This window comes from Mesoplodon bidens (genome assembly GCF_964165515.1).
Source record: "Mesoplodon bidens genome assembly, chromosome: 2".
Taxonomy (NCBI): domain Eukaryota; kingdom Metazoa; phylum Chordata; class Mammalia; order Artiodactyla; family Ziphiidae; genus Mesoplodon; species Mesoplodon bidens.
In genome coordinates, this window is record NC_138177.1 from 64,591,902 (window position 1) to 64,617,750 (window position 25,849).

The 25,849-nt window shown below is 46.1% G+C and overlaps 1 protein-coding gene and 1 pseudogene across 2 annotated transcripts in view; one reads left to right on the forward strand and one right to left on the reverse strand.

Annotated features, from left to right (window-relative positions):
* The window catches only part of LMX1A (LIM homeobox transcription factor 1 alpha), a gene marked incomplete at both ends in the record, with an annotated part of 149,564 nt that overhangs the window by 72,545 nt on the left and 51,170 nt on the right, over positions 1–25,849 (forward strand). The gene's annotated exons all lie outside the window — the stretch shown is intronic.
* On the reverse strand, positions 2,253–2,711 carry LOC308612237 (small ribosomal subunit protein uS10-like; annotated as a pseudogene). The gene has a single exon. The product of its transcript is annotated as a small ribosomal subunit protein uS10-like (transcript).

A 25,849-nucleotide genomic window follows, 5' to 3' on the forward strand; every position in this document is an offset into this window, starting at 1 on the left:
GGATAAATGGGATAACATGGAGGGGGGAGGGGGAGGAAGGAGTGAAAGCTGTACTAAGTAACAGTGGAGTTCAATGACGTTTATGTTTGATCTGAGATCTATAAGCCTGCTTCCATACCTTTTGCCCTTTCTACCTAGCCTTATACATTCTGCAGCAAAAAACGGACTGGACCACAAAAACATGCCTACTAGTTTATCAAGCTGGCTTTCTACTTGGGTACACAAATGCTAGTAATACTAATGATAGCCATGGCTTTAAAAATAACATTGACAGTGGCATTTCCAAAAATAAAAAGAACTTCAAGTTTGAACTTTCACGATCCTGGTCATAGAAAGTCTACGACAGCATTGAATAAATGTAAGAGGTGTCGTTTGAGGTGGAATGGTGAGACGTGGAGGTGAATCCGAGAACTCCACACCCTTCATCTCTAAGCGGTCAGCCTGCAAACCGCTGAGGACCGGCCTCAGAAGATGGCTCGTCAGAGCAGGGGGCTTTGGGGTGGGGGGCAGTTGTTCTTCAGGGTTGGGATCAAATTTAAAAGCACCACCATTTACCTTGGTTGCTAAGCCCTCCTGAGCCTGAAGTGAGGAATTCTGATTGGCAGAATCTGTAGGAATTTAGACAAGGGGAACAGCACGGAAAAACGGGAAGCTTAGGATGGGGACCCTGGCTGCAAAGCAACTCAGTGCTTCAATAAGCCCGAATCTGCTGAGAATACATTTTACGAACATGCAGCTAAGTTGGCTGCCTTTGTTTGGGGGTTTGTTAAGCATTATCTAAAGAATGCCATGGTTCAGCCTGCTCGGTGTGAAGTCTAATTCTTCCCCTTTCTGGAGCCACGGCCTGGTGTGTTCAATTTTTCTCTCTCCGTAGGGCTGCAGGCGCTCTGGTACTCCAGCCAAAAAAACACTCATATTTTAGCAAGCTTAGTCCCAGTCTGGTTGCCAGGCAGTAAAACGAGCACTTGCCTGCCCCAGGGAGAGGGGGACCGCGAGATGGAAAGGGGTCATGTAAACGGCTCACTCGAGCCCTCCCCCTAAATCTCCACTTGAGAGTCTTTGGGGCAGTTGATATGTTTATTGATGTGGAGAGACACTGCTGCATAGGCCCAAACTGTGGTCGTTTGTCAGAACTAATACTACAAATTATTTTTATTATTATAGAGATGCTAATCAGAGGATAAGTTTGCCCTCTGCCGCTTCTGGAGGGTGTTAGATACACTCATTTGACTGATGTGGTTCTGGATACGCAGCATGGACCCCATTTAACTAAAGGGCAAACTGAGGCATAAAGCAGCTGAGTTTCTTGCACTGAGAGAATAGATGAGTCAAACATCAGCATCCCGTTCCCCTCAAGGGAGGGCAGCATTGCAGGTGGAGTTCATGTATCTTCTCTCTGAGATCTTCTCTCCAGTTTCCCTGCGGTGCAAGAGGCTGCAGGAGAGATGCCCTCCAGTCCTGGAAATACTTCTCTGTGACTGATATTAAGAAGAGGGTGTGGGCTTCCCTGGTGGCGCAGTGGTTGAGAGTCCGCCTGCTGATGCAGGGGACATGGGTTCGTGCCCCGGTCCGAGAGGATCCCGCATGCCGTGGAGCGGCTGGGCCCGTGAGCCATGGCCGCTGGGCCTGAGCGTCCGGAGCCTGTGCTCCTCCGCAACGGGAGAGGCCACAATGGTGAGAGGCCCGCGTACTGCAAAAAAAAAAAAAAAAAAAAAAAAAAAAGAAGAGGGCACTGAGATAGGCCCTCTGGCTTTTCTTCCAAGTCTCCGCTGGAACAAGAAGCAGACTCAGGCCAGTGCTTGCTGACTGCAGTGCTACTTTCCAGGGACAAGACCTCTGCTCACTGGATGAAGTCCACACCCGTTTATTTTTCACAGACCGTGGAGTTCCCGTCAGGGAAGAACCGAGTTCAGCCACGACTGGACAAGTCTGGTGAGTTTGCGACCCACAGTGGAAAGGCTCCTAGTTCTGGCCTGGAACTCACTGACACAGGAAAACGTACTGAATGCCCACAGGATGTACAGCTGGTGGTGGACATTTAACTTCCAAGCTCCTCAAGCCCAAATTCCAGAAGAGGCCCTCACAAACAGAGAGGAGGCTGCCTCCTTTGTCTCCTGCCTGGTGCTCTCGGGGCTGAGGTTCCCCGTGGGCCTCAGATAAAAAGACTCATGCCTCACCTTCAGGACCCTCGGCACTGGGTCCTCTTTAACACTCTGATGCCTTCCTCTTGGCCTGCAGGTGAGTTTTCTCTGGGTGAAGGCTTTTTAATGCTGTGCTCCCCACTGAGGGCCTGTGTACTGACTTTTTTTTTAAACAACTGATTATCAATTTATTAAAAATGTTGATTTAAGCATCTGCAAGGGTGACTTCAACCTCAACTCCTGGCTCAATACTGATGGAAGCGATCTGCTTGACAATCTCAGGAGGCCTGTGCAGGTCAGTGAGTCGCCTGTGGATCCTCATCTGGAAACGATCCCAAGTCTTAGAACCTTCACCACCAGGAGTTTTCCTTGTAGTTATTCTCAGAGTCTTGGTAGGCATCCGAACCGGTCCTTTCACTTTGGGATTCTTTTCCTTCGCACCTCTGATCAGGTCAACACATACCTTCTCCAAAGACTTCACGTTGCGGCTGGTGAAGGTGATTCTAATCTGGTGAATCGCCATGCCACCTCTGGCTCCACGGAAGTCTTTCTGGCATCTTTAAAAGCCATGGCTGCGGCGTGGCTTCCTGGCCGACTTGTTCCTCAGTGGGGGTGAACAGCGGTGAGGCAGGGACAGGAGCTGGTGGCCCGAGGCTCTGCTGCAGTGGCGACCGCATCTTCCTTAAAGAGCCTGTGTACTGAATTTTATCTGGTCTTGCCACCTCCCATCCAACTGCCAGTCAAACCAGGAGGTAGTCCAGAATCAGGTGGTATGGGCCAGCTCCGGGGCGTATGGAACCAGTGAGGTTTGGAGAGACTGCAGGTGAAGAGGGAGGACAGCAAGAGAGGGGATGCAGCAAGCGGGCAGAGAGAGAACACCTGTGGCAGGGAAATTCCTGTGTTTGATGAAGAGCTTGGCGTGATGGAGGTGCCGGGAAGAAGTGAGGGGATGTGAGAAAGGTTGCTCTGAAAGGCAGGAGAAACCTACTGAAGGAGAGCCTGGATTATCGTCACTTTTCATTCTTTCATAGAGGGGCTGCTGAGTGTCTCCTGGGTTCCAGGTGCAGTGCTAGAGTCTCGGCATACAAAAACGAATAGGGCACAGCCACATGCTAGATGTTGATAGCTAGGTGCCTCCAAGACAGTTAAATGTGGTGAGGTTATGGACCTCTCTGAGAATGTGATGTAAACTGGGACAGTAAGGCAAGGTGGTTTCGTGAGTGGGGGCTCTGCAACTAGAGCCCCTGGTTTGAATCCTGGCTCCACCGCTGGTTGGTTCTGTGACCTCAGCAAGTTATTTAGCCTCTTGGTACTACTGTTTCCCCATCTTTAAATGGAGGATAAAAGCAATCTGTATCTCCTGTGTAAGGACTAAATTAGCTGCTATGGGTTAAGCCTTTAGAATAGCAACTCGTGCATGGTAACCGACATTAGGTATGGTAGTTATTCCCAGAAATTCACATTAAGCACCTACACACAAAACCATACAATTTCTGGGGGGTTCATAGACCTCCTGATGCCCAATCATAGACCCCTGACTAAGAATCCTAGTTATTTCTTCACTTATGTCACCCAACCAATCAGAAGAAGCTGGATTCTTGCCCTGAAGGACAACAGATCCCATTCTTTCTCTGCCATTCTAGCAGGAAGCATTTTAGGTGCTGTGGGGTGCCGTGGAGGGTGGAGGTAGGGTGCACCCAGCAGAAGGATGAGACCTGCCTGTGGCCACGGTGGACGGAGGGAGGCAGATTCCAGGAATCTGAAGCCCAAAGAGGGCTGATGGAGCAAAGGAGGACTTGGGTGTTCCTGGCAGCCGGGTGCTTTGAAGGATTCACGTGGAGCAGTGACAACCCATGTTAGATCCGTCTCTGATCCGAACATACACTTGCCCGCGGTGAGAGGGAGTGTGAGATGAAGAAGACCCAATGAGTGACGTTATTCCAGGTCTGGTTACCCTGTTTGCGGCCCCTGAACAGTCTCCCAGACGCTGCCACAGCCCTGGAATGCCCCTTCCTGGGCGGAAGATTTGGCAGAGATGCCCTCTCGAATGAAGCTGGCACTCCTGGTTGTGAGCCCTGGCGGAGAGTGGAGGGATGGGCAGATGCCAAGACAACTTCATTGAGTGGACGTGCCACCCACAGAGCGTTTCTGACCCCCACCTCCTCCTGTCGCCAGCGTCTTGCCACTCAGCCCTGCCCGGCCTTCGGGATTCCAGCAGCCCCAGCAAACTGGCCACTCCACCCCGACTTGACTTGCAGCTCTTACCAATGAGCCATGCAGGTCCCTTCCCTGGCACTCCTCATTCCTGTCTCAAACAGTCGAATATAGGTCCCAGAGCTGTTCCACAATTGCACCTTACTTGCAGCTCATTCGTACCCTCACCATACATTGCTAGGAATCATGAACACAGTTGTGGCATGCCTTGAATTTGGCTGATTAAAGATTTTAGTTCCGAAATCTTGGGCTCAGTGGAGGCCCTTACCTCTACCTTTCTATATCTCTCTACTGCTCAGTGCCCCGTTTCTCCTGAGGTCAGTTGGAGTTACCAACAAGAACGCTCACGACACCAAATGATGTGTATGGAGTTCCCACGTCCTTTGTAAAGTGTGCTCACGTGCGATATCTTACTAATATCATCCTCCGTCTTCAGTCATGAGTAAATGCTTTTTACCAACCACTCTCTTAAGAGCTGAGGAATTTATTTCAACCATGGAAGCCTGTCATCAGTCACACTTTAAAAATCTTTTTGCTTTTCATGACAAATGTAGAATAACACTGTCCGAGGTGATTTTAGCAGCCGAAATCAGGAGAGAGTGGTTATAACCTCCAGTTTTGAATCCTGTGTTCACCCTGGGTTCGAGCATATGGTTGTGGGACCACTGGCCATCCATCCTCTTTAAGTTACCCATCAAGGTGCATGTGCTGATTCTTCCTGGGACCCACGGCTGCATGCTGGGGCCGGGCTTTGCCAAAGACTGCATGGGGGAGAGTGGAGGGCGGCTGCCTCTTGGGCAGCGCAGTCTGGCTGGAATCTTTTTATGTTTCAAGAGCTCTTCATCAGCAAGGTTCTGATTTTAAAATGTCGGCAGGCTCTTGTTATCAGAAAAAGAGGGACTTGTCTTAGCATTAAAGACCTCTTGAAGGGCAGGAAAAGGCAGAGAGGGTTTTCCAGGACAGACTGTGACCGGGGAGTTGAAGTTTGGTGAGGAGAATCAGAAAATGCAGTCTCAGGGCGTGATACTGAGTGCAGAGGAGGGGCCCTAGCAGGGGTATATGTGAAGGAAGGTATTGTGATGTGGTTAGAAGTCACCTGTAAGTGAGGAGATTGCTGTCACCCCCGTCAGGTTTAGTGTGACATCCTTTGGCATTTTTTCCTGGGGTATTGCTCACAAATGCTAATGGGCAGTTGCATTGGGCTCTCTAGCAGAGCCCAGACTGCTGCTTGTTGGGGGGTGGGACTGTTATTCACACTTGCTAATGAATAACTTCCCTTAGTGTATTAACCAACCAAGTCAAACAGGTGACTGTGGGCACCTAGAAGCAAATTACTTGCCTGGTAGAGGCCCAGCCTGGGACTGAGATTGGGAAGACTTGAGTCCTGTAGCTCTTCAGTGGCAGTTTCAGATGTCAGTCTGGCTGTGTTTGATCAATGCGGAGGCTCACTGATTGGAAACCATAGGGTTCCTTCCACCATTAACCCCAGGGTTACTACAAACCCTGGTCTAGTGTGATTAAATTAAAAACTGAACTAAGACCCCAAACACTTCACTCTGGTAAGGTGACAGGATACTAGACCTCCTAAAAACAGGTAAGGAAATGGGAATTGCTATCAATTATTGAAGGCCTACTATGCTTCAGCCAGTGTGCTCTCTCTCTATTGTTGTATTAAATCCTGCCAACAACCTTATGAGGCAGGTTATCATCTCTACGCTACAGATAGGGAAACTGAGGCTCAGAGAGGTTAAGTAACGCACTCTTGCCCGTGAATGGGTTCCCACCAGTGTTTCACCTCTAGGGGAGTTTCAGTTTTTTGCCTCCATGGCACGTTACGTCCGTGACCGCCATGGCAACAATGCCATAAAGTTTCAAGGGACTTAGCAGCCCTGAGGCTGTGGCTGGAGACTGCGTCCCACAGCTCTTTATGAGGGTGGTGGCCATCCATCAGTCCCGCTGCCACTTCTGATTTCTGCAGTAAATACTCACCCCTGGAGTCCAGCTCTGGGTAGGTGGATTAGCTAAGGGTAGCGTAGTCATGTCTCAGTTCTTGGAGAGAATCAGCAATCAACCCTGACTTCTCTGCCCCAAAACCAAAATCCCATGTTAGTTCAATTCAGTTCATTTTAATTCAATCTGACAAACAGTTAAGTACCTACTGTACTGTACATGGCTAGGTACTATGCTATGTACTGGGGATTTAAAAAAAAAAAAGGAATATTGTTCCTCTAGGGACACAGTGTAGTGAGGAAGACAGATATAAGTTGATAGTTATAAATTCAGTGACATAGACCAAAGTAGATGCGTAAAGTGTTCTTAGACCATGAAGATGAGAGTGTAAATACATACGTGTGTAGAGGTCCTGAGGATGGGAATGGAGGATGGCCAGGGGAGGCCACAATTGGACCTGAAAAGTAGAGAAGAGAGAAAAAGTCATTCCAGGAAACTAGGCAGGTGCGCGCTGCCCAGGACTCAGGGGACTCAGGGCAGATACATCACCGTCAGGCTAGGATGAGATTACGCTCACTTAACCTCTCTGTGCCCAGTTGCTTAGTCTGTAAGATGGGTATGATCACGGTGTCTGACTCAGGGTGGCAATGAGGAATAAATGACTTCATCTAGCGCCTTGAGGAGTGTCTTGGGCATGTAAAGCTTCAGCGAGCGTAAGTTGCTAGTGCTTTTTGTTTCTTGTCTTCACGTGGTGCTACCTTGTGGCATCGCTCTGTGATCCTGTGTGTTCTCCCAGAGGTGCCAGATTTGTGGTCAGCAATCTATTGAATGTCTTTTTGCACCCTCATCTTATTTAACTCTTGTATCATCACTTAGCTTTTCTCATGCTTGTGCTCTGAACCACCAACTAGATGTTAGACTTCCCTGTGTAAGGAACAATCTATGTTTTTGTGATACTCATCACATGGAGTGACTCAATACAGTGGGTGCTTAATAAATGCATATTTATTACAAATAAGGTAATGTATGTAATAAGATGCAATGTGTTTGGTGGGGGCAACATTCATATCAGGAGAGACAAGATAGCAGAATTAGGCAAGTAGGTGCTCATTGTATAGGAGCCCAGATGGGAAGGTGAGATTTGCCTCGGTGGACAGGCTCCAAAGGATCCCTGATGGGTTGACCTGCCTTTCTTGAAAAATTTCTCCCCTTTGAGTCGATTGCACTTTTTTTTTTTTAAAAATGAGATAACAAATTTCCTTTTTTTAAAAAAAAAAAATTATTTATTTTTTTATTTATTTATGGCTGTGTTGGGTCTTCGTTTCTGTGTGAGGGCTTTCTCTACTTGTGGCAAGCGGGGGCCACTGTTCATCGCAGTGCGCGGGCCTCTCACTGTCGCGGCCTCTCTTGTTGCGGAGCGCAGGCTCCAGACGCGCAGGCTCAGTAATTGTGGCTCACGGGCCCAGTTGCTTCGCGGCATGTGGGATCTTCCCAGACCAGGGCTTGAACCCGTGTCCCCTGCATTGGCAGGCAGACTCTCAACCACTGCACCACCACGGAAGCCCTCGATTGCACATTTGTATCTGCTGGATGAATGGTCTTTGTATGGACACAGAGTATCTCAGGACTTGCTGTTAGGGGGGGCTTCTGGGTGGTATTGGGTTCCTATGAAGCTGTCAAGCAGGCTCCCTTCATTAGACCACACATGCTACTCATCCTTTGTACAGGGTGGGGGAATGAGTCCCTAGGCATGACAGGTCACTCAGGGGTGGTGATGGCTTTACACATCCCTCCTCCAAGAGCTTGCTCAGAAAGAGGTCTCCATCAGCTGGACACAGCACATTTGGACTTGCCTAGATGGCTAGTGCACAGAATCCTCCTCACACACCCTCAGGGGTGCTCGTACCTGTGCCAGAGCAGTTAGTGCTGTGGCTCCTCCCACCTTGTGTCTCCAGCTGGGCTGGTGCAAATCCAAACCACGAAGTGCTCCTCCCAGGACAGATGGGAATGTGGGTGCAGTGCATAGGCTGAGCTGTAGAAAGTCCTCTATTTCCTCTCCCCATGCTGCCAGGGATGTGCTTATAAATACCTCTCTGTGGGCCATAGAAGAATGTTCACGGAAGTCCTGCCTTCTTCACAGCCGTCACTCTGGGGACTTCCCCAGGGCTGCATTCACAGCTGAGGGCCTTGTCAGCCCTAGGCTCACCCTCACTAGCCTCTTCCTAAACCACACCATCAATAACTATCGCTCATATGTCCAGGCGGGCCCCTAACAAACTAGCCTGACTGCTCTGGGCCTCCTGGGGGCTTCTGCGTTTCTCTGTGCCTCTTATTTCACCACTCACCGAACAGTGGAACACAGCCAGCTCGCTTCCCAGGCCATCCTCATCCTTCCGCCCCTTCCTGCCATCACCTCTCCCCACCCACGCAGCCCCTGTCCTTCCAACTCCCCCACAGTGGTTTTCCATCTGTGCTGATGGAGGTGAGGGCTGTTGCACACTCTTGGGCCTGGGGTATGCACTTGTTTGAGCCCAGCGGAGGTGGAGACAGGCTGGATGGCAGGGGAGGGAGGAGTGGGTGAAGGTCCTTTCCACAGTTTGGTTGCCACCCTCACGTTGGCCCTGCTGCTTCTGATGAGTGAATGAGGCTGGTTGACGCTTTAGCCACCGGTGTAACCAGATCTCCCAGGGCTCTTGAAAAATGGAGTCCTCTTCAGCAGCAAATGTTTGCAATTAACTTTAACATATGGTGGAATTTGTTTTTGCATCCGTAAAGCATGATAGGCAGTGAGGGTCTGGCAGGGAATGCACCCAGCTTGTCACGCCCCGGGCCGAGCTGGTGGGCGGAATCTTTCCACTCGATTTACAGCACGGAGTCACTTGGTGAACTGAGTGGTCATCGATGGGTCAGCTGGGGCCCTGAGCCCTCCCTCTGGCTTGGTGCCTCCTCTTCCTTCCAGGTGTTTCTACCTGCCCAGCAGCAGGGTAAAGTGTGGTTCTCTTCCTTTTTTTGATGGGGTCAGCAGCCGCTGGTCTTAGTGACCCTTGCTTCTCAGTTTTGGCCACTATCCGGTTCCTGTGCTCTTGGAACACTGTGCCTTCTGCTGTTGGGCCATCCTGCAAGATCCACAGGCTTTGATCAGCATGCAATAGAAAACATAGGTCAGCTCTGGGACCAAATCCCAGGTGAACTCTATGACTTAGTAGGTATTGGGCTGCAAGTAACATGAAAATGAATAATCGTAGGTTTATACCAACGGGAGAGTGATTTTTACTTAAGCAGAAACTGGGAGGGATGCATTTCTGTGTTGGTTTGGCAGTTCAACCGTGTCATCCACAGTTTGGATCCAACCTCTCTCCAAATTCCTACCCTCTATCCTCCGTGTGTTGACTTCATTGTCCTGCTTGTCACCCAGTGCCTGTAAGGTGGCTTCACATCCTCATAAGATAGGGCCCAGAGTGAGAAGGAAAGGGCCGGGACTAGAGCTTTCTTCGTTGTTTGCTTCTGAGAGGAAAATCTTTCTTTGAAGTCCCCAGCAGACTTCCCCTTATATCACTTTGGCCACATACCCACCCCGCCCTCCAGGTTAGTCACCGGCAAACGGGGAGAGATTGGTCTGCCTGGCTAAGATCACTTGTGACTTATCCCTGGAATGGGTTACATTGCTGCCCATCAACATTGGGGTTCCCTTAGTGAGGTAGAAGTGGCGACTGGGAAGGCAACCAATGGTGTCTGCTGTGGTGCTCCTCCACTGGCAGAAAAGGCAAGGGTCACTGGGCTCGAAACTGCAGGAAGGGGAGAAGTCACTCCTGGGAAACAGAAGTGTGTGGGGTATGAGATGGCAGTGGTCCGCACCTCCCCAGGATTCTTTTGCATCTATCCTGCATGCTGGCCTGACAGAGTTCCTTCTACAGTGCTGTTTGTCTCTGCTCAAAAACGTGTGGACTCCCATTTCCTATGAAATAGAGGTCAGACTCTGCTTAGCATTCAAGGCCCTATCTCTCTGGCTCAAGACGGCCTCACATCTTGCAGGAAACACACATTTCCTATTGTATCTCTTGATACTCCTCTGTGCCAAGCAGGTAGCAATCAAGCTAGTCTACTTTTTTACCTGCTTACCTCACCTTGGGTTTTTTGTCTCTGCATCCTAACTCACTCTAGAGTCTCCATTTGGCATGTATGACACTGTAACAGGCCGTTCATATTTTCTACGTATTATTTAAGGTTCTCGTTTAAGTCATCATTTCTTTGGAGAATACTGCCTTGATTGTCCCCAACTGGAAGTTTCCTGAGTCTTCCGTGAGTTTCTGTAGCTCTTGTTTTCAGTGTACCTACATGAGCTACAGAGAGTGCCGAATGGGCAAGGAGCGGCGTTTGAGGCTTGAGCTGACCCTTAAAGGCCGGGCAGGATTTAGTTTGCTGAGAGGACAGAAGCCATGCCACGTAGTTGAGGGGCCAGGATGCAACTGTGAATAACACACCAGGGTCTTCACATTCCTGCTTTTGCCTCACCTTCAAGCATCTTAATACTTTCTCTAGGAGCATGTAAAATTGGCTCATGGCCACCATACTGGATAGCACATATATAGGGCATTTATATCATTGCAGAAAGTTCTGTTGGACAGTGCTTATCTGGAGGGTCGCCCGGGGAGGTGTCTAGTGGGGCTGAAATCCTGATGTCCTCTGGTGCAGGGACAGTTCCCACATTTACTCTATTAGTTTGCTGAACTCTGACCTGGCAATCTCTAGTGTGGGGATGGAAATACAGAGCTGTACAAACAGGCCTTTGAGAAGCTGGTTCTCAGCAGGATATTCCCATGTAGCCCTGCTCCCAGCACTGGGATAGATAACACCCTCTGGAGCCAGTCTCCAAATTGAGAGTCCAGAGTATCTCACCCTCTTTTGTCTCCAACCCTCCAAGGGACTGAAGTGTGCTTAAAGAGGTAATAGGGGTAAATGATGAAAGAGGAGATCCATCTCTGGGTAGCTCTTGGTGAGCCTTTGGTGGCTTAGCCAGGGATGAGGTAATGAGTCTAGGCTCTTGAAGAGGCCACACACCTGAGCTGTTGGGGATTTCTCTCTGTCCTGTTCTTCAACTTTGGGTCCAGTATATAGAAAGCATGGCTCCCTTCTGGAGATTCTTGTTGCCTGTCATAGGGTCTTTGCAGTTGCTTTCAAAAATTTTCATAAAAATATGAAGCACATCTAGATAGCTAAAACCAGGCTATGCACATGTACATAAAACCTGGTACGTGGACTGTTTTACAAACTGTTTTTAGTGATATCCTCTCATTTGCTGCTGAAAACTGGTGACGTGGTTTTCATTAACCCCATTTTTCAGTTGAGAGATTCAGGCTCAGAGAATTAGTTAGCTTGACTGAGGTCACACGGATAGTAAGTGGTAGAATGGGGTCTCAAACTCATGCCTTTCAGTGCTCTTCCCACTACACTATCATTTCCCTTTAAATTATATTATAAAAAGACATTTAGCATCCCTTCCACCTTACTTCCTATTTGTACATATTGCAGTAGGTGTGGGAATATTTACTAGCAATCCTACTGAGACAGTAACAATCTCTCTCAAAGCCATTCCTAAGGCCTCAGTATTTTGCATGTTGTGTGAGGTGCAGGGCTTTGTTTATCCAGTCTCTCTGCTCACTCTTGAGCCAGCTGCTCCACCATTCATGACTGTGGCTTTAACGTTAGCCCAAGAACATCACAAGAAGTGTAAATCTGAGGCAAAGGAAAATTACTTGGATAGAATTACCATATGACTCAGCAATCCCACTACTGGGCATATACCCAGAGAAAACCATAATTCAAAAAGACACATGCACCCCAGTGTTCATTGCAGCACTCTTTATAATAGCCAGGTCATGGAAGCAACCTAAGTGCCCATCGACAGGCAAATGGATAAAGGAGATGTGGTACATATATATAATGGAATATTAGCCATAAAAAGGAACGAAATTGGGTCATTTGTAGAGACATGGATGGACCTAGAGACTGTCATACAGAGTGAAGTAAGTCAGAAAGAGAAAAACAAATATCATATATTAATGCATATATGTGGAATCTAGAAAAATGGTACAGATGAACTGGTTTGGAAGGCAGAAATAGAGACATGGATGTAGAGAACAAATGTAGGGATACCAAGGGGGGAAAGTGGGGAGGGGAGATGGTGGTGGTGGTGGGATGAATTGGGAGATTGTGATTGACATATATACACTAATATGTATAAAATAGATAACTAATAAGAACCTGCTGTATAAAAAATAAATAAAATTAAATTTAAAAAATGAAACTATAATTTCAAAAAAAATTAATAAAGCCCGAGTTTTATCAATTGTCATTTAATCAACCAAGCAATCAGTCAAGATAAAAGTTACCTCAAAAATCCCATTTAAGGAAAAAAAAAAGGAAAATTACTTGGCATATTCATTGCCAAATATTAGTGCTTTGATTTATGTGGTTTTGACTTAAGCTTGGCTCTGCTTTTGATTAGATCAAACAATCCAGAGTGGTCCAGACTTGGGCTCCTTTCAGTATGACTTTCCAAGAATTCTACCTGTAGCACCCAGGAGGCTTACCTCGCTCTAAGTTAAGGCCAGTTCTTACTCCATGTGTGTGCTGCGTCCCATGGGATACCCACTCCTTCAGCTGGATGTTGCTCTAGCATGTCTCTCCTACCTCTGACGTCCATCCTGAAGATTCCCCTCATATCACATCATTCCTGTCGGCAAACATTCCATAATTACTCCCATTGAAACCATCCTGGACCCTATGTCCCCCTCCAGCTATCACTCCCTTTCTCTGTGCTATTTCACAGAACTCCTTGAAAGAGCTGTTTACTCCTATGTCCCCATGTCCCCCACTCTATTGCACCCCTCCCCCGGCCATCCACCCTCCCTCACCACATTGCCGAGCCCAGTGGTCAGTGCTCAGTTCTCATCTTCCTGGACTTGTCAGCAGCACTGGATGGGTTTCATCCCACTTGTTTCCTTGAAACATTCCCTTCACTTGGCGTCCACTACACTTTCCTGTTCTTTCCCCTGTCTCCTGGTCACTTCTTCTCAGTGTCTGTCTCTTCTTACCTGGAGTATTTAAAGAACCTCCTATTGGCTTTCCTCCTTTTGACCTTCCCCTCCCTACACATAGCTCTCAACACAGCACTGATAGTGATCCCATTAAAACTTTATCCCATTAAAACTTCATCCTTATACCCCAAAGAATTGAAAACAGGAAGCCAGTCAAGTTCATGGACATGCATGTTCATAGCAGCATCATTCCCAGTAGCCAAAAGGTGGAAACAGCCCAAATGTCCATCAGTAGATGAATGGATAAATAAGTGTGGTATATCCATTCAATGGAATATTACTTAGCCATAAAAGGAATGGAATACTGACACATGCTTCAACATGGATGAACCTCATAAACATGCTAAGTGAAAGGAGCCAGGCACAAAAGGACAATATCCAGAATAGGTATATCAGTAGAGACAAAACACAGATTGGTGGTTGCCCACGTTTAGGGTCAGGGGAGAATGGAGGGAGGAGAAACTGATTAATGTGTTAAGGGGTTTTATTTTGGAGTAATGGAAATGTTTTGGAATGAGGTAGAGGTGGTGCTTCTACAACACTGTGAAGGTACTGAATGCCCCTGAATAGTTCCCTTTGAAATATGTTACGTGAATTTTACCTCAATAAATTAAAAACGAAAAGAAAAACTTCATCCGGCAAATCACTCCTCTGCAAAACACCCTCCACTGGCTTCCGGAGAAAAAGGTGAAGTCCCCACTGTCATCTGCAAGGTCCTCTCTGGTCTATCTAGCCTCTCCCCCATAACTTCTCCAGTCACAGCTCTTACCACTCTACCCCTTGCCCACATCATCCAGGCACACTGGACTCCATGCTGTTTCCTGCTTCTACCCCAGGGCCTTTGCACCTGCTATCCTCTCTGCCAGGAAGGTTCTTCCCACAGGTAGTGGTAAGGCTCACTTACCTCACCAGCTCCTTCAGATCTTTGCTCAAACATCAGCTACTCAGTGAAAATTACAACTCCTCACCCTGGCACACTTCTCATCCTCTTTTATGCCTTCCTTTTAATCTACTGCACTCATCTGACATTCTATTTGGTGTCTGTTTGTTTTCAATCAAATGTAAACTCCAAGGGCTGGGATTTTGCTTGGTTTGTTCACTCTTATATTTCTAGCACCTAGAATGGTGCCTCGATATCAGCAGCTAGAATCGTAGGCACTACACAGTTATTTGTTATATGTGTGAATAAAACCTTTTCCATAAGGATCTATAATTTGAGTTTCCCAACTTCCTTTTCAGTATTTGCTAGTTGTGAAGACCTTGTGTCCCTTTGTGAGGAATGCTGCAAAATTCATTATTTTTTCCCCAAGCGTACCCATAAATTAGGTGGTCATGACCTTTATGTTGTTTTCTGGTTAGTCAAGATGTGTTGTGGTGTATGTTCCCCCTCTTTTTCTCTTCCCCTCCCATGGCTGCAGTTTGGGCAAAGAATTTTTTTTTTCCACGGGGCTACTGACCTGTTCTTAGAGGGATTCAGCCCACGACTATAGTCTAGGTAGCAGTATGTTTCAGCGACAGTAACAATTACCAAATGTTCTTCCCATGTGGCTCTTCTTGGTACAGTTGGGATGGAGGTTGATGCTAGTATATGCAGCTCCTTCCTCACAGTGAAGAAATAAGCAGGGCTCGGAGAAACACTCATGTTCAAGTGCAAAATAATTCTTGCCTTTTCCTTAGAAGTCCCTTCCTCCTGGTGGACTGGGGCAAGGTCTACAGGCCTTTTGAGAGGCATCTTTGCAAAAGCTTCTCTGCCTACTCCCTTGCCCAAATAAAACACAAACCCCTGTCTTTGTGCCTAGTTGAAGTAATCTGCCTGGCATCCAGTGATAAAGGCAGGCATTTCTCCTGTAACCGGCATGAGGTCCCTCCAGCCTTAGGTTTTGGCTTGGAAGAACTGGTCTTCAAATTCCTAATTGTCCTTAAAATTCTACCTGGGAACCTGGAGTCTCTGAGAAGCAGGGAAGTGGTGGACTACTTTATTAGCATCCTCCCGTTGATCCCTTCTTATAGACTCTGAGAGCTCACTGCCCTAAGTGGAACAGAGACACCCCTAAAAGCTCATGTTCCCTTCAAGACTTCCTCTGGCTTGGGGACATCCTAGCTGGTCGTTATTTTATTCCCATGGTAGGGAGGGGTTGTTATAAATTATTTTTTTTAACTTCTGACTGTAGCTACGAAACCAAAGTGAATCCCCCAAATCTAAGGGAGTGTGTATGCACTCACATCTGTCCACATAACTGGTCACTGTGATTCCAAGCCAGGAATCCTGTTTCACAGAGATTTTTGTGGTTCTTTAACTCCTCGTGTCTGTCCCTGTTCTCTAATCCTCTGAATGGGGCTGGCTGTGGGGATCAGAGCCATATGAAAGGCATCCAAGATGAAAATTATATCCCAGACTTGCACACGAATATTGTGGTTGGGGTGGAGGTTTGCTGGCTGGTGCTGCACACTCGCCACTGTTCCTCCTGGCTTTTCTGTTTTTCCCCAATTCCCACTCGCTTGTTTCTCACACAAGTTCCAAGGCTCTTCTGGGTTAGACCTGGCCTGGGCCTTTGATCTCAGTGCCTGGGCTCTCTCTCTCTCAAGAAGTGGAGGGCAACATCTGGCCTTTCCTTTCTAGGTATAACATTTCAGTAGAGTTTACTGATATTACAATATAGGTGTAGATGAACCTCATTCATCTACCTTTACCTTCTCTGGAGCTTGGGTTGATAATGGTGGTTGATAAGCATTGCCTTGTAGTCACATAGACTACATTTGTAAAGTACCATCCTACCATTTGATTAGGCAGCCCTCAGAGCTAAGTTAAACAATGATACAATGGATCTTTGGTGGGTTTTAGCATTGACAGACTTGATTTGAATCCTGCCCCCTGCCCCCAATTACTAGCTGTGTAAAGTTGAGCAAATTACTTAAACCTTCACAAGCTTCTATTTTCTCATCTATAAAATGGGAATAAGTTTTGAGCAGATGAGTGACATGCTCTAATTTAGTTCTTAATGGGATCACCCTGATTTCTTGTTGAAAATCAACCTGGCAGGTGGCAAGGAGAAGCAGATGGTCCATTTAGGAAGCTGTTGAGGTAATCCAGGGAAAATATGATGGAAGCACAGCCCACAGAGGGAGTAATGGAGATAAGTGATCAGATTCTGGTTATACTTTCAAGGTGGAACAGAAATGGCTTGTTGACAGTTTGAATATGAGGCGTGTGGTAGAGAGGAGTCAAGAATGATTATGAGATGTTTGTCTTGAGCAACAGGAAAGATGTACGTGCCGTTCATCAATAGAAGAGTGGAGACTGTGGTTGGTTGGAGCAGATTTGAGTCAGGGTGAGGTAGGTGGGAAAAGATCAGGAATTCTACTTTAGTTTGAAGTTTGAGATTTAGAAATTAGAAATCCAAGTGAAGGTACTGAGTGGATATATAAGTTCAATTTAGGAGAGTGATCTGGGGTGAAGATAGAAATTTCAAAGTAATTTAGCAGATACATGATACTTAAAGTAATGAGATTGGATAAGATCACCAAGGACAATGAGTCTAGGCAGAGAAGGGGATGAAATATTTCTAGGTTAGGGAGATGAGGGAAACTAGAAAGAAGACCAAGAAGGAGTGACCAGTGAGATAGGAAGAATACCAGAGAGTGAATGGTCCTGAAAGCCAAATGATCCCAATGTCAGATGCTGCTGATGGGCTCAGTGAGATGAGGACTGAGAAATATGGAGGCCATGAGTGACTTTTACAGGGAAGTTTTGTTAGAAAGAGTAGAATAAGTGCCTGATTGGATTGGCCATAAGAGAGAGTAGAAGGAGAGGAACTGGAGATAGAAAACAGAAGTAGGGGCTTTCCTGGTGGCACAGTGGTTAAGAATCTGCCTGCCAATGCAGGGGACACGGGTTCGAGCCCTGGTCCGGGAAGAACCCACATGCCACGGAGCAACTAAGACCATGCGCCACAACTACTGAGCCTGAGCTCTAGAGCCTGCATGCCACAACTACTGAGCCTGCGTGCCGCAACAACTGAAGCCTGCAAGCCTAGAGCCCCTGCTCCACAACAAGAGAAGCCCCCGCAATGAGAAGCCCATGCACCGCAACAAAGAATAGCCCACTCTGCTCCAACTAGAGAAAACCCATGCACAGCAACAAAGACCTAATGCAGCCAAAAAATAAATAAATAAAATAAATAAATTTGTTTTTAAAAAAAGAAAACAGAAGTAATTTCTTTTTGAAATTTTTCTACGAGGTTTGTCAAGCAAATTAGGACATAGTTGGTGGAGGAAGTAGGATCGAGAGAAGGATAATTTTTTTCCTAAACAGGAGAAATTAAAAATATATATATTAAAATGTTTACAGAGAGGGAAAATATATGACATAGCTTTTGAGTAAGCCTGAAGTGGTGAAGTCTAGTGTCTAAATGGAGAAGTTGCCCTAGATAGAGCTTGGATGGGATGAGGAAGTCCTTCATATAATACTTAGCTTCATATAACTGTATCCTGACTACAGTGGGTTAATTAAAAAGGGATTTTATTTTTCTCACTGAAAGGGAGTCAAGAAGTAGGGAGTCCGAGGATGGTGCAACTGCTCACAAAAGTCTTCAAGGATCCAGGCTTCTCTTCTCTTGCTTTGCATCCTTAACAGGCAGCTTTCATCCTTTTGGTACCATGATGGCTGTTTCATCTCCAGATGTTATATTTTAGTTCCGGACAGAAATAGGGAAAGGGTGAAGAGCAAAATGTACACACCCACTGAGGCTGTCTCATTTCATCAAGAGAACAATAGCTTTTCCAGAACTTCCTGTTCATACCTCCACCCCCAGTAGAACCCCATGTACTGCTTCACGTGGCCACTCCTAGCTGCAAGGGAGCCTGGGCAAGTGAGATTTTCAACTGGGAACACAGTCACCTAGATTTTGGTTACAGGAGGTAGAGTATGAACAATCATTGTGTCTTCCAGTTTTTTTAATTAATTTTTTTTAAAATTGTGGTACAGTACACATGACATAAAATTTACCATCTCAACCATTTTTAAGTGTACAGTTCAGTGGCATTAAGTACATCACATTGTTGGGCAACCATTACTACCATCCAACCACAGAATTCTTTTCATCTTTCAAAACTGAAACTTTTTACCTATTAAGCTATAACTTCTCAATTCCTCCTTTCTCTACCCACTGACAACCACTATTTTACTTTCTGTCTTCATGAATTTGCCTACTGAGGTTATCTGAGTGAAATCATATAATATTTGTCCTTTTGTGACTGGCTTATTTCATTTAGCATAATATCCTTATTATGTTGTAGTATGTATCAGAATTTCCTTCCTTTTTAATGCTGAATGATATTCCAATACATTCCAAAGTATGTACCACATTTTGTTTATCCATTCATCTGTTGATGGACACATGTGTTGCTTTCCCTTTTTGGCTATTATAAGTAATGCTGGTATGAATATGAATATACAGACATCTGAGTCTTTGCTTTAAATTATTTTGGGTATATACCTAGAAGTAGAGTTGTTGGATCATATGGTAATTGTATTTTTAACTTTTTATGGAACTACCATACTGTTTTCTGTAGCAGCTGCACCATTTTGCAGTCCATAGTGCACAAGCATTCCAATTTCTCCTCACCAAACTTGTTATTTTCCACGTTTGATAGTAGCCCCCCTAATGGGTGTGGTGTCTTCCAGTTTTTAATGGGTGAGGAGAGAGATGAAGGATAAAAAAGGGTAAAATGTTGAAGGGTAAAAAGAAAAAAAATAAAGTATAGAGATAAAAACTGTCTCCCTTCCATTGGGTCATACTTTGTTGAAACCTTTCTTCTGGAGCTCTCAAGACATATGGAGTCTAAGTCAAAAGGAAAGCAATGCAATGTTATGGGAAAGAGGCTGCATCAGAGGTTCAGGACACCTGTTTTTTGTTTTTTTTTTGCTCTGGGCTCCACCACTGCTGAATTTTGGTGCTGTTATACACCAAAAATGCCACACCCTGCTGTGATGCCAGTTTTTTGTGTGATGAAGATAATAGAATCAGATAATAAAATCTGACACCCCACCCCCTTTACTTCAGATCTGAGATGTTACATAAGATTGCATATGCTTTGAGATCTTTGAACTAAAGGCATTCTGGAAATTCAGATTATCCGGAGATATTTTCCACCCCTCACATGGAAAGGGAAAGTTCTACATGGCGCTCCCTTTGGCTTTTATGCCACAGTGGGAGATTTTTACTCAGATGGTCAGTCAGTGTTTGTCTTTCCTTGTCTCCCCTTCGCCCAAGAGTGGGTGATCCTTGAGGAGAAGTATTACAAGTGAGGAGGAGGAGGGTAGTAGTAACTGGCAATGTTTTAAACCAGGGATGCCCCCCCAATCCCTGGACCATGGATCAGTGCTGGTCCCCGGCCTGTTAGGAACCAGGCTGCACAGCAGGAGGTGAGCGACGGGCAAGTGAGCGAAGCTTCATCTGCCGCTCGCCATTGCCCCCCTTGCTCACATCACCGCCTGAACCATATCCCTCCTAACCCCATCGAGGAAAAATTGTCTTCCATGAAACTGGTCCCTGGTGCCAAAGAGGTTGGGGAACCGCGGTTTTAAACATTATCGGGTGCTGGTCACACTGCACCAGATGATTTAGAATATCATCACTGGTCTTCAGAATACATCTAGTTCCCAATATAGTGCAGTTGATATCAGTTGGTTCTATGAGGAGCTTTGGATTGTGACAATATGGCTTTTTCTTTTTTTTTTTGGACATATAGCGCAGTGGTAATAATGAAAAGTGATGGTGACAAAAAGCAAATGGGATTCATGGAGAGCTCGGTGTTACCCCTGCTGGGATCTCAGAATCTTTCCCATCAAAACATCATCAATAATGTCCTTGTCCTTCTTACTATTAATACACACACACACACACACGCACACACACACACAGAGCCCAGGAAACATACATTCTTTGTAAGCATATACATTATATTGGCCACGTGCCATCCAGTCAAGCCAAAAATTGTGGAACAATAGGAATCTGTGCCCAGAATATCAGCTAAAAATACCTCATTCCCTCTGCTCTGTTCTTTGCTGGGTATGTTTAAGAGTGTCCCAGGAGGCTAATGAGGATGAAGGGAAAGGAAAACTGACATTTTTCAAAGGAAACCAAACCTTTAATTCCCTAAAAAGGAAACATGTATTTTCTGTATGTCTGTTTTATGTTTCTTGCCATTTTTGAATATCTGTGTGACAATATGGAAAGTCTGTAATATAAATCGTGCCACCTTGGCTTGGATTATTGGAATCCATGCTTTTACCGCAGTCTTTTGCTTCATGGCCTGACTGGTAGACAGCTTCCCAGGTTTCAGCAAAGAAGAGGGAGAGAGGAAAGCGAGAGCTTCTAAGCAGGAGAGGCTCACTGACACACACTGTCTGCTCATTCAGCTGGTTAGGAGACTACTTAAGAGCCTGGGGGACACATTTCCATCCCTAGCTGGACCATGTTATAACCTCTTTTATTTCTTTCTTTCTTTTTTTTTTTTTTACGGTACATGGGCCTCTCCCTGTTGTGGCCTCTCCCGTTGCAGAGCACAGGCTCCGGACATGCAGGCTCAGCGGCCATGGCTCATGGGCCCAGCCGCCCTGCGGCATGTGGGATCTTCCCGGACCGGGACACGAACCCGTGTCCCCTGCATCGGCAGGCGGACTCTCAAGCACTGCGCCACCAGGGAAGCCCAACCTCTTTTATTTCTTGATCGTTAACCGAGCCTCAAGTTCTGGCTGGTCCTCTCAATAATCTGAACTTTCTCTGTGGTCAGGGGTAGTCACTGCTCCTTCTCTGGCCTTGGTTTCTTTCCATTTATAAAATGAGGGGAGAGTTGGACTGATCTTGGGGTGGGGGGTCTGACAGTTAGGGGCACAAGGCAAGAATATGGGCATCTCAGTGTAGGTCCATACAGTGATCAGCAGCCTCCATGAGAGGCAGTCATCTGAGAACTGAAGTGATACGGGCAAAGGGTCTGTTCCAAACATTTGTCAGATAATGTCAGCATTAACCAAATAGCAACTGTTGGCTCTGGTTGGTCAAACATGGAGCTGCCAACTTCCTGAACATATGTTGGGTGTTGGGCAATGAAAGTGGGTGTTGGTCGACACTGGTTGGCTAATGTCAATATTGACTTTGGGTTAGGGTAGACCATAGCCATGGTTGCCTGAATGAAATGCACCCTGTTTCCTCTCGAGTATTTGTCCTTTCATATTTGTCCATTTGTCTCTTCTCTGATAACATATGAAAGGCTTGTTGAAGTTTGATTTAATTTGTTATAATAATGAAGAACAGGGCCTTGAGATGCTCATGAAGTTCTATTTTTGGCTCAGTTGGCTGTCTTGAAATAAATGATCTTATACAAATATGTACATGGGCAGATATGTTAAATTGATTTCAATAAAGGGAGTTAAGAGCTGCCACTTACTGAGAGCAGCTAGTATGTATCAGATCCTTCTGATACATTATCTTATTTAAGCTCCAAAACATCTTGTGAGATAGTTATGATCTCATTTTTAGATAAAGAAACTGAGGCTCCAAAGGAGTCTATAGCTTGCTCAAGTTCTCAAAGGTGGAATCAAGACTTGAATCCAGGTTCTATCAGACTTCAAAAGCCAGGCTCTTCCCACTCTGCCTGGCTGATTCTGGAACAGATGCTTTGTGAGAACAAGAAAAGTACTTAGTCCACCATTTCGAGGTAAAAGCTGCCCATTGCCAGCAACATTTGCCACCAGTGATGAGCTGTTTGTGTTATCCTGCACTTCTCGGTGAAGCCAGAGCCTCACGGAGCCTCTGGGATGTGCAGACATCACACTTAGCAGTTCTCATCCCATTGTATGGTCCTTCTTACAGCTCCCCAGGAGCCCCAGGGAGACCGAGACTCTGATTGGCTCTGCCGGCCACTTATTGTTTTCCATTTTCTCCCCACTGCAGAGTCTTGAGACTGTCTCCTATAGAAGATCCTGCCACTCCTATTGTCCCTGCAGACTTTCCCACCGCCCCAGGACCACGGGCTCCATTGCTTATTGTGGTGGTGTTGGCTCAGCCTCAAGGACAGAGACCTTGAGCCAGCTGACAAGGTTGCTTGTGTCACTACTTCTAAGGCCACAAGCCATGCTTTTGGTTCCCAGTACTTTTGAATACTCTTCTCTCTCACCATCTCTCCTTCTTTTTAGCCACATGGTCTCCCAGACTCCCAGCAGCAGATTTTCCCGACAGACAGTTTTGGCATATGGCCAATCCCTGTCTCGGTGCCTGGATGACCTCAGTTACCAAGTCAACATGGTAGTTAATGCATGCTGCTATGCTGCCCCCTGGTGGAGAGGGTGGAAACTGAGTGATAGGCCGATTATTGCGTTCTTAAAGAGCTGTACAAAACCCCCCTCCTACTTTCTAGACCAAAGTGTTCATATATCTGATTAAAAATAGTGTTGTCAGTGTCTGTGGAAAGGTTGCATGATCTGTAGTTGTCTGCTGTCCAAGGCTAAAAGTGGCTCTGATTTCTTATTTTGGTGGGAAAGAACCAGTACCCAGTCAGTTGGCCTTAAGTTGGCATTAGGGTTTTTCATGTATTTATTTTGTTTTCCATCCTTCCACTTAATTGTCTATGGTGTGGAGGCTTTGAGAGGCTCCCTTTGAGGTCTGCAGTACTCTGGGTCAAGGTTAATGAAGACCTCAGTCTATCCAAACGTACTCTTGATTTAGGAACCTTCTACAGTATCATAATGCGGGCTCCCCTTATATTTCTGCTCAGCCTTCATGAGTCTCAAAGCCCTTACCCTGGGATAGATCTGGGTTTGCATGAGGCTGCCATGTTCTTTTGTATTTCTGTATGTTGGAAGTTGTGTCATCAGCCTGGAGAGTAGATGTAGGGATAACATGGCATCTAGTGTCTGGTTTCTAGAGGATGATGTGGCAGGAGGTGGGAGAGATTGGAGGGAGTCATGGGAATTCATGGGTAAAAAAATCAGATGCATTGATACTGAGAAGAAAATTAAGCCTCAATCAACCTCCTGGATTTTACTTTGATACACAGAGCAAGGAGGCATTTCATCCGGCCATGCCAGAACCGTTAGTTGGGTAAATCCAGACAAATCCTGTGTGGATAGGCAGCATGCAAACCCTACCGTGAGGCCATTAAACCATGTGGAAACTCATACCCTAGTTCCATTATATTAGCAGGACTGGCCCCCAAATCCACAGCCAGCACCACCAAAAGACTGACTGCTGACATTCTTGCATTGTTTACAGCCTTGGTCCTAAACTGTTTTCCCCAGTCCTTCTCTTTCCGTGCTCCTTTATCTCATCCTGATTCTCCCAGTCTCTGACATTATGATCCATTATCTCTTCTTTTTTCACTAATTTATCTCTCCTATTTCATATTCAGCTCTTTTTCTCCATCCTCCTCCTCCCCCTTCTCCTCATCATAATGGTTACCCTTTTTTTTTTTTTTTTTTTTTTTTTTTTGCGGTACGCTTGCCTCTCACTGCTGTGGCCTCTCCCGCTGTGGAGCACAGGCTCCGGACGCGCAGGCTCAGTGGCCATGGCTCACAGGCCCAGCCATTCCGCGGCATGTGGGATCCTCCCAGACCAGGGCACGAACCCGTGTCTCCTGCATCAGCAGGCAGACACTCAACCACTGCGCCACCAGGGAAGCCCAATGGTTACCCTTTTACAGAGGATTTACCATGTGCCAAGCACTACGCTAAGCAGTTCTAATGTGTCAGTTCAATTAATTCTTATTGTGTCTCTCTGAGGTAAGTCCCTTTATTATTTCCATTTTATAGATGAGTAAACTAATGCCGCCATAGCCTGATCAAGATCACATAGCTAATAAGTGGAGGAGCAGGGACTTGGATCTAAGTTTATTTGATTATACCATGTTGCCTCCTTGTCCTACAGCTCAGTCTTTCTGGATGGGCTTTCTTGGGTCTTTCTGGGTCCAACCCCCATGGCCTACATTTCTGCCTGTACTCTGAAAACAGTGACCCACCAAATCCCCCAGTGACTGGGATTCCAGCAAGAATTATCTTGTTTCCCAATCTTTATGGAATCAGAGTAGACTCTTGGGCATGGTGGTGTTGGGCCTAAGCATCTACTGGACACTGTTTGTTCTTAACCTAAATCCACAGAGGAGAGAGCTCTTTTGGGGATCCCTTCAGAAGGGATGAGTAGCTTGAAGGAATCAACTTGGTTCCTAACTCCTGCCTTTCACCTGCATGTGGGCAGCAGGGTCTCAGGACCTCCTACAAAGCCATGGGCCTATCCAGGAAACTTCAGAGGAGCTCAGGCCTCCGTCTTAGCTGCTTGATCTTTTTACTTATTTCTCCTGTGAAAAGAGTGCTAGAGAGGATGTATAAAGAAGAACCTATGGATCAGCCCTCCCAGAGTCTGTCTGTCTTGTGGAAGAGAGGCATCATGAACCAAGCTGAGCTGAAATATGGTGAGGTTCTCTTTGAGTTCATAAAATAGTCCTGTTTGCTCTTACCCCATAAATTTAGTGAGGTAATGAATATAAGAAGCACCACAGTTCTTGGCACCAAGTGACTATTCAATGAAGACCAATTTCCTTTTTTCCTATCTTCTACAAGCTTCTCTTTCTTTGTAGTAAAATAATTTGGGGGATGAAATATATTCTAACCATTAGGACCCCAATATTCTGAATGTGGAATGATTTTCTTGAGCTCACATAACCAGCATCGAAGTCCAGGTGTCCACAGGGGGTCCTGGCACATGGTCGTCTTTCTGCTATAACTCCTACAGTGCAGGATGTGCTCTTGCTTCCCAGAGGTCTGGCCTCTGTCTTGATTGCCTTAGACGTGTTCTCTAGGAGTTTCTCAAGTGTCAAGCCTTCATATCTGCTTTGGAAACATTCTTATCTCCTTAGCTACAGAGCAGGATCCCCAACCCTATAATAAAAGCATGAATCATAAAAATGGGAGTGAATTTAAAAAGTATGTAGCCTATGGGCTTCCCTGGTGGCACAGTGGTTAAGAATCCACCTGCCAATGCAGAGGACACTGGTTCGAGCCCTGGTCCAGGAAGATCACACATGCTACAGCGCAACTAAGCCCGTGTGCACAACTACTGAGCCTGCACTCTAGAGCCTGCAAACCACAACTGCTGAGCCCGCACACCCTAGAGCCCATGCTCCACAACAAGAGAAGCCACCGCAGTGAGAAGCCCGCGCACCGCAACAGAGTAACCCCTGCTCGCCACCACTAGGGAAAGCCCACGTACAGCAATGAAGATGCAACACAGCCAAAAATAAATAAATAAATTAGTTTTTTAAAAAAAGAAATTATCCCGCCTAATGGGTTTGAAACACGCCTTAGGAGCAAATTGATTTCTTCTTGTATATTTGTATAAAATATATCTATATATACATATATCTATATATGTATGTAATATAAATCCTTTCTGGAAG